Below are 7288 nucleotides of genomic sequence, written 5' to 3'. Positions count from 1 at the left end.
TTGAATTATACCTGTGAGTCACTTTTTTGGGGGGAAGGGATATAAGGACATTGTTAATGAGTTTAAAGCTCAAACTGTTTTTTTTTTATGAGACAAAGAACAGAAAAGTTAAAAAAATATCAAAGTAATTGTGATATCATTTTAATAAATAAAATATATACATATTTATTCACAAATTGCTTTAACCTTATAATCAGTTATAAGTGTTAATGCAATTCTCTCTGGGTTAGGTACTATTATTGGAAGAAAACTTTGCCTTAAAATAACCCCATACAGAGGCATTTAATGCAATTAACAGGCCACCAAATAATAATAATAATAATAATAATAATAATAATAATAATAATAATAAGTGAGGTGTGGCGGATTTCAGGGTTGTGAAGCATACCTGTAATATAAGTTACTTGAAAAGCCATCACAGGAGAATTTTATACACTGTCTGAAGACATATATGTAAATATTATTTATAAAACGTGTTTATGGGTTCTGTAGTCAGGGTGCACAAGTCCAATACACAATCTTTATTGTTTCTTGAATAGTTTTTGTTGTAGATAGATACACTACCATTAGTAGTTTGTTTGTTGGTTGGCTTTTTAATGTGGTGCTGGGTGTTCAACCCAGTATCGCACACATGCTAGGGAAGCACTCTACCACTGAACCATAACCCTAAGCCCCCAAATCCTTTACTTAATTCATTTTTTTTTTTTTTTTGGCGGGAGTGTATGTGTGTAGTGCAGGGCATTGAATCCATGGCCTTATATAAGCAAAACAAGCACTCTACTGACTAAGCTATCTCCTCAGCCCTGATCTGTAGTCTTTTTTAAAAAGATTAAAAATGATAGAGTGTATTTCTGCAGACACAGCACCTTTATTTGCAAGTCGTGGTGAGGATCGAACCTGGGCCTCACGAATGCCAGGCGACCACGCTACCGCTTGGGCCACAACCCCAGAGCCCGCTTTGCAGTCTTTCAACAGTGACAATGGAGCAGCCTGTCATTCAGACTGATTCTGCGCCCACTTGGCTCAGGTTGGAGGCAGTGCCTGAGGCTTTGGCCAATCAGTCTCTTAGGCGAGAACTGTCCAATGCGCACGCAGCCGGTGATGAGGGGGCGGGCTTCCACGAACTTCCGTTCCCTTCGCGTCTGGAGCCAGCCAGTTTTTCAATCTTTTTTAGGCTTTCTGTCCTGGATCCGGAGCCCAGGTTTCTGTGCTATGGAGAAGCTGAAAACAAACCACAGGGAGACCGCTGAGAACCCTGAAAGCCAGGAAATGGTAAGTGTGCCTTGTATCTTGAGACTGCGTAGGAAGGTGGCTTAAGGCTGACAGGAGTGGCAATGGTGGAAACTGGCAGTCGTGGCTAGGGACTCCTCCTGGTCCTCTCCAGAGTCATGTGGCCAGAGGGTCTCTGTGGTAGCTTAGCCTTCACCTCCCTCTTACTAGTCTAGTGAGGCTTAGATCAGCAGTTGAAAACCTGGGCATGTTGTTTCATTATTGTATGGTGTTTTCAGCTTCTCTCTTTTTTTTTTTTAATTTTTTTTTTTTTTTTTTTTTTTTTTACTTTCTGAAATGAACCATTGTACATTGTACAAACCATCTACTGATGGAATAAACAAGTGAAAAATTATACTGCTGTACCACACACCAAAGAAGAAAATCATTTAAGAGGGGGGAAAATTAGGTAACGGTGAAAAAAGGCTCTTTATACCTCTAACCAGGTCCTCGGCCATCATGAACATTCCAAACCATGACACCTTTTGATGATGGGAGGTCACCACCCGTATGAATCCGTCATCAGCCTTCCGGGTTATGGGTGTAAGTGCCAGCACTCTGTGGAATGTGTAGCCCAGCTCCCCCACCTTCAAGTTTTGTGGGGGAGTTAAGTTTGCCCTGGGAGCCCATTAGGCCACGGGGCCTGATGTCCATTTCAGGCAATCGCTTAGGATCCCCACCCCTGGCTCCGCCGGCTAAAAGGTCTTAGATTCCGTGGTGGGGACGAGGGCGAGGGGTGCAGGGTGGGTGGGGAGCAGCAGCTCCGAGGAGCAGACTGCCTGGGGAAGGAAGCACATTGGATTTCTGCAGTCTAACCATGCCACAGGGAAGGCCTTTCCGGCCAGTGTGGAGTGCAGGGCCACTGGCGCTCTGCGTGGCGTGGCCTTGGCAGGGCCCAGCTGGTCCCAACTGCTGGCCCATTCCTACCTTCAGGCACTTCAGAGAAAAACTAATGACAGCCTTGGTACCGTGGACATCTTCATCCTCCACCGGGCCGGGTCCCCTCACGTGTCCAGAGAGGCCACGTGAGCAGAGGAGGCCTGGCTGCCTTCCTGTCTCCATGGATGCTGTTGGAGTCTCCTTCAGCTGTCTGGGTTGTAACCTCTCCGGTTTTCCAAAACAGAAGTAAATATCCAGATTCATCTTTCATCAAAATGGAGCTTTGCTGCAAAGAAAAAACGTTACCCTAACTCTACAGGATCTGAAGGTAAAGCCGCCTTGAGATACGTTGAGAGGTGGCACCTGCGTCACTTCCACGCTGAGGCGCAGAACACAGTTCTCAGCAGAACTGACCGCCTGAGGGGCAAAAGTGATAAGTACAAGGATTTTTTTTTTTTTTTTTTAAACAGAACCTTTTGGCATTGCTCACTTCAACATTAAGATTTTTCAAAGTGTTTTTTTTTTTCCTTCCCTTATTTCAGGAGATATTTTGCATGAGGTATTTGAAATTCAAGAACATTTTGATTCTTCTTGAAGTGCAGGAAATGTATATGCTCCCTTAAAAACAACAACAACAACAACAACAAAAAAAAAAAAAAAAAAAAAAAAAACAATAGGAGCTTCACCCTCAGAAACTCTTAGAAATTGGAACCTGGCAGACACTTCCCATGGTGGTCGGGAGAAAGATCCACATGTCACAGTGGTACCTGAATATGCACCAATTAGCCCAAACACAAACAAAAACAAAAACCCCCAACAAAACCCGAAGTCCCCCTCCCACCCCCCAGTAACACACAACTCAAGGGGAGTCAGAACTCCAGTGCAGTAAAGAAAGCTGAGGAAAAGGTTTATGGTCTGAGGAGTCCGTATGTTAATTAAGAGCAAACCAGGCCTCAAAATTCAATAGCTAGGCAGTTCATCCAAGGGGGCATCTCTGCTTTGAGAGGACCATCCCAGCGCAGGCCGCTCACAGGGAGGGGAATTCAGTCGCTCCTTTCTGGAGGGTGTGCAAATCTTTCCAATTCCTTGGTGCCTTGATTCTGGCCTTTAAGGCCCAACCATCAAGGCCTGATCCCTGGTGGCATAAATGTCCTGGGAATGAGATTCCATCCAACTGTCGACTCTGGGAGTCAGAACATTTTGCAGAAGTGAGTGGGTTTCCTCCGATTGCAATCTTGCCTCTGGGGCTGGGGGAGGCCAAGGATGGGGGTGGGGGGCTGGTCAGAGGGCAGCAGGTTTCTATGGATTTGAAATCCAAGCAACATCCCGTGAAAAAGTTCAGCACCAGCTGCTCCTGCTGCCTGCTCCCACCTCCTGGCCCTGCTATCCTCTTAAGGAGACAAACACGCAGTCAGCCAGAGAAGCCACTTGGTCTTCAGAGGTCCAGGAGGAAGCAGTGATGGAGGTGGTGGTGACAGTAGGGGCAAGAGGGTGGAAGTGCCAGAAAAATCTAAGGGCTTTGCATGTCCATCTGGGCTGCTGGGAACTTGGAAATACCCAGCCCCCAAGGCCCTGAGGAGGTAAGGGCATGGCCTGGACCCGAGGAGGCCAGCCCTTGAGGACTGGGCCCTGGCACCTATAATTCCTGGAGTCCTGGAGGCTGGTGCCCACCCCACCCAGGGCTCAGAGGGGGCCCAAGTCCCCCCTTCCAAAACTGGGCCAGCTTAGGAGTGTCTACTGTCCTGCAGCTCCAGCCTGCCCACTCCACAGCAGTCCTGGGCAGGAAGGAGCAGGGCGAGGAAGGTTGTGGCCGCTGCCTCATCCGGACTGAGAGGGCACTTTGTAAAGGGAGATGCAAAACAACCAGGAAATGCCAGAGGTCACCTCAAGGGCACAAGGCACAAAAAAAGAAAGTGGAAGGAATTGGTAGAACAGTGAACAGCCCCCGACAGAAAAGCGAATTCCTGATGGGTACCACCCTCCAATAGCTGATATGGATAAATAGAGAAGTGGGGGGGGAAACAGCAGCAACACCAATGTGACCTTGGCTTCCAAGACAGTGTGGACGCTCCTGAGCGGTCAGCCCGCCTCCCAGGACAGCCGCTTCGGGGTTCGGGTGTTTCGCTTCACAGCAGAGTTCTTCAGTGTCTGAGAAGTTCGCCGTTCTGGGTTTTCTTGGATTTGCACTTGGTAAACTTGAAACATTAGGAGTCCTGTTCGGGCCCAAGAGGAATGGCGCTCACAGCGCTTTCTAGGGTGAGCCGGAGGAGCAAGCTCCCTGTCTACGTCTCTTCCGAGTTCTGTTGAGAGGCTCCAGCTTCATCTGTTTAGAGGGTGGCACTCCTTCCAAATCCTGAGAGATCGTGGACATCTCTGCCGCCAGCCCCGACTCTGCAGACGGCTGCCGTTCTACTTTCTCTGAACTGTTCATTGAGTTTTCCATCCAAGACTGAGTTCTGCTCATCAGAAACGGCTTTGGCCCCAGGGTGCTCCTTCCCCTCGTCCACTTTGGCTTCTGTGCCGCCGCTGGGCATGGTGGAGTTGGGCTCTGGTGCAGGGCTGGAGTTGCTGCTGTTCTCCTGTTGGATGGGGGAGGCATCTGCTAGGGAGCTCTGGTGGCTGTTATCTTCGTGCATGTCCATCATCCCGGGGAGGTGCTGTTCTCTGGGGTGGTGACCTCGGAGCCACACTTCAACTTTTGGCTCCGTCACAGGGACCCATTTGTAGATTCGGGACGTGTCACCCACTTCTCCCATTTGCGCACTTTCTCGATAGCCGCCATGACCCTCTTGACATCATCTTTGGCCCGACTCCTGGTCTCTGCTGGAACCGACCTGCCCAACATGGTTCTGGCGGGGAGAGAGGATGGGGGAGTGCGCTCACTCACTCACATGCAGACCACACACACACACACACACACACACACACACACACACAAAGCCTGATGCCACCGTGCGCTGGGGCCCAGTGCCTTCAGCTTCTTCCTAAAGCCCTTTGTGGGCTTCCAAGTCCCAGGAGTCCAGCATGAGTCCAGATTGCATAGTGAAGACTGAGATGGTCATCAGAAGAACCCCAAATCCATTTGTTGTACTCATGCATGAGAGAGGCTGCTGATTTTAGGGCTTGTTACTCATGAGGGTTTGTTTGTTTGTTTATTTATTTATATATTTATTTATCGTGTGTGTGTGTGTGTGTGTGTGTGTGTGTGTGTGTGTGTGTTGTTTTCTTTTTCATACCAGAAATTCAACTCAGAGGTGTTCATCCACTGATTCACATTCCCACCCCTTTTTTAAAAAAAAATGTTTTTATTTAGACACAGGGTCCCTTTGAACTTCTTAGGGCCTCACAAATTTGATGATGCTGGCTTTTAACTCATTCTCTTCATGAGTCCTGAGATTTTCAAATGTAGGGGAAGCAGTATCTCAAATCCAGAACAAAAATCTGAAATCCAGAACTTCAGTTTAGCTCTCCATAGGTCTCAGAATAAACCCCAAGTTTTCTAGCTCTCTGTTCACATATCCAAAACTAGGGTTCTCTGTTCACAGAGAAAAAGCATAAAATAGAATAGATAGTATAATGACCATGTAATGTGGATAATGGGCCTCACTCAAACACACCTGGTGGCTAACTCGTGTTCTGCCCAAAACCATGAGTAAACTTCTAAGATGGCACACAAAAATGAATTTTTTTTTTCTGATATCATTCTTCATACCACATGTTGGGCGCTCTATTTCTTCTTGCTTAAATAGATTTTTTTTTCTTCAAAATTTATGAGACAAGCACCCAGATTCAATTGGCAAACTGAGAAATTTTGGTTCATCTCAAAACTCCACTTTCAGCATTATTAATCATTATTTTCCCATGTTTTATTTCAAATGTATGCATCATTCTTAATGTTTTTCTTCAAGAACTGGAGGGCATTTTTAAAATATTTTAATTTCTCATTCTGAGATTTTCACATGAGAAGAAAGCAGAATAAAATTAGATGACATTAAAAAGAGTGAATCTCTCCTAAATGAGGTTTATGTGTCCCATTTAAGGATTTTTAAAAACTGTAATGGGTCATCAATGAGGGTTTATTTATTTATTAATTTATTTATTTGTTTATCTATTTATGGTCAGACCATTTTATTAAAATAACCCACAGAAGCGGCTGGGGTTGGGCTGGAGATGTGGCTCAAGCGGTAGCGCACTTGCCTGGCATGCGTGCGGCCCGGGTTCGATCCTCAGCACCACATACAAACAAAGATATTATGTCTGCCAAGAACTAAAAAATAAATATTAAAAAAAAAAAAGAAGGGGCTGGGGTTGTGGCTCAGTGATAGAGCACTCACCTAGCACGTGCAGGGTCCTGGGTTCCATCTTCAACACAACATAAAAATAAGTAAATAAAAATAAATAAATGAATAACCCACAGAAACATGCCAAACATTTCATGAAACTCTTTTCTTCTGGTGTGGCAGGAAAAAATAAAAGTGGGACTAACTTGAATTTAAATTACATGCAAGTTCAATCTCTCTCTCTCTCTCTCTCTCTCTCTCTCTCTCTCTCTGTATTGGGGACTGACTCTAGGGCCTCATGCTTAGAAGGCAAGCACTCTACAAGCTGAGCTATTTACTCAGCCCCATTTTTTTGGGGGGGAGACCAGCGATTGAAGTCAGGGGCACTCTACCACTGAGCCCCATCCCTACCCCTATTTTGTATTTTACTTAGAGATAGGGTTTCACTGAGTTGCTTAGTGCCTCACCATTGATGAGACTGGTTTTGAATTCATGATCCTTATGTCTCAGTCTTGTAAACAGCTGATATTACAGGCATGCACCACCATGCCTGGCCAACTTCAATCGTAAGGGCTAAAGTACACAGCAAATTAGATCAAAGTCCATGTCAATATCTTGGTACTATATATATAAAGTTGTTGATAGACCTTATATTTTATTTACTTATATGTGGAGCTGAGAATTGATTTCAGTGCCTCACATGTGCCAGACAAGTGAGCTCTACTGAGCCCCAGCCCCAGCCCACTGGTACATTTTTTATGGAGGATATTGGAGATTGAACTCATGAACACTTGACTACTAAGTCAAATCCCCAGGATTTTTTTTTTTTTTACTTTATTTAGAGACAGGATCTCACTGAG

At 45.7% G+C, this 7288-nt stretch overlaps 1 long non-coding RNA gene and 1 pseudogene across 1 annotated transcript; one reads left to right on the top strand and one right to left on the bottom strand.

The window, feature by feature from the left end:
* Positions 1-1163: 1163 nt before the first annotated feature.
* On the top strand, positions 1164-2424 carry LOC139706100 (uncharacterized). Its single transcript, XR_011707812.1, has 3 exons — positions 1164-1272; positions 1716-1812; positions 2203-2424. It is a non-coding gene; the product is annotated as an uncharacterized lncRNA (long non-coding RNA).
* A 1791-nt stretch (positions 2425-4215) lies between these two features.
* Positions 4216-4993, bottom strand: LOC139706098 (B-cell CLL/lymphoma 7 protein family member A pseudogene; annotated as a pseudogene).
* Between the last annotated feature and the right edge of the window lie 2295 nt (positions 4994-7288).

Source organism: Marmota flaviventris, chromosome 6, assembly GCF_047511675.1.
Source record: "Marmota flaviventris isolate mMarFla1 chromosome 6, mMarFla1.hap1, whole genome shotgun sequence".
Classification (NCBI taxonomy): domain Eukaryota; kingdom Metazoa; phylum Chordata; class Mammalia; order Rodentia; family Sciuridae; genus Marmota; species Marmota flaviventris.
The sequence above is the reverse complement of the archived record's forward strand: the minus strand, read 5'-3'. Positions and strand labels throughout refer to the sequence as shown.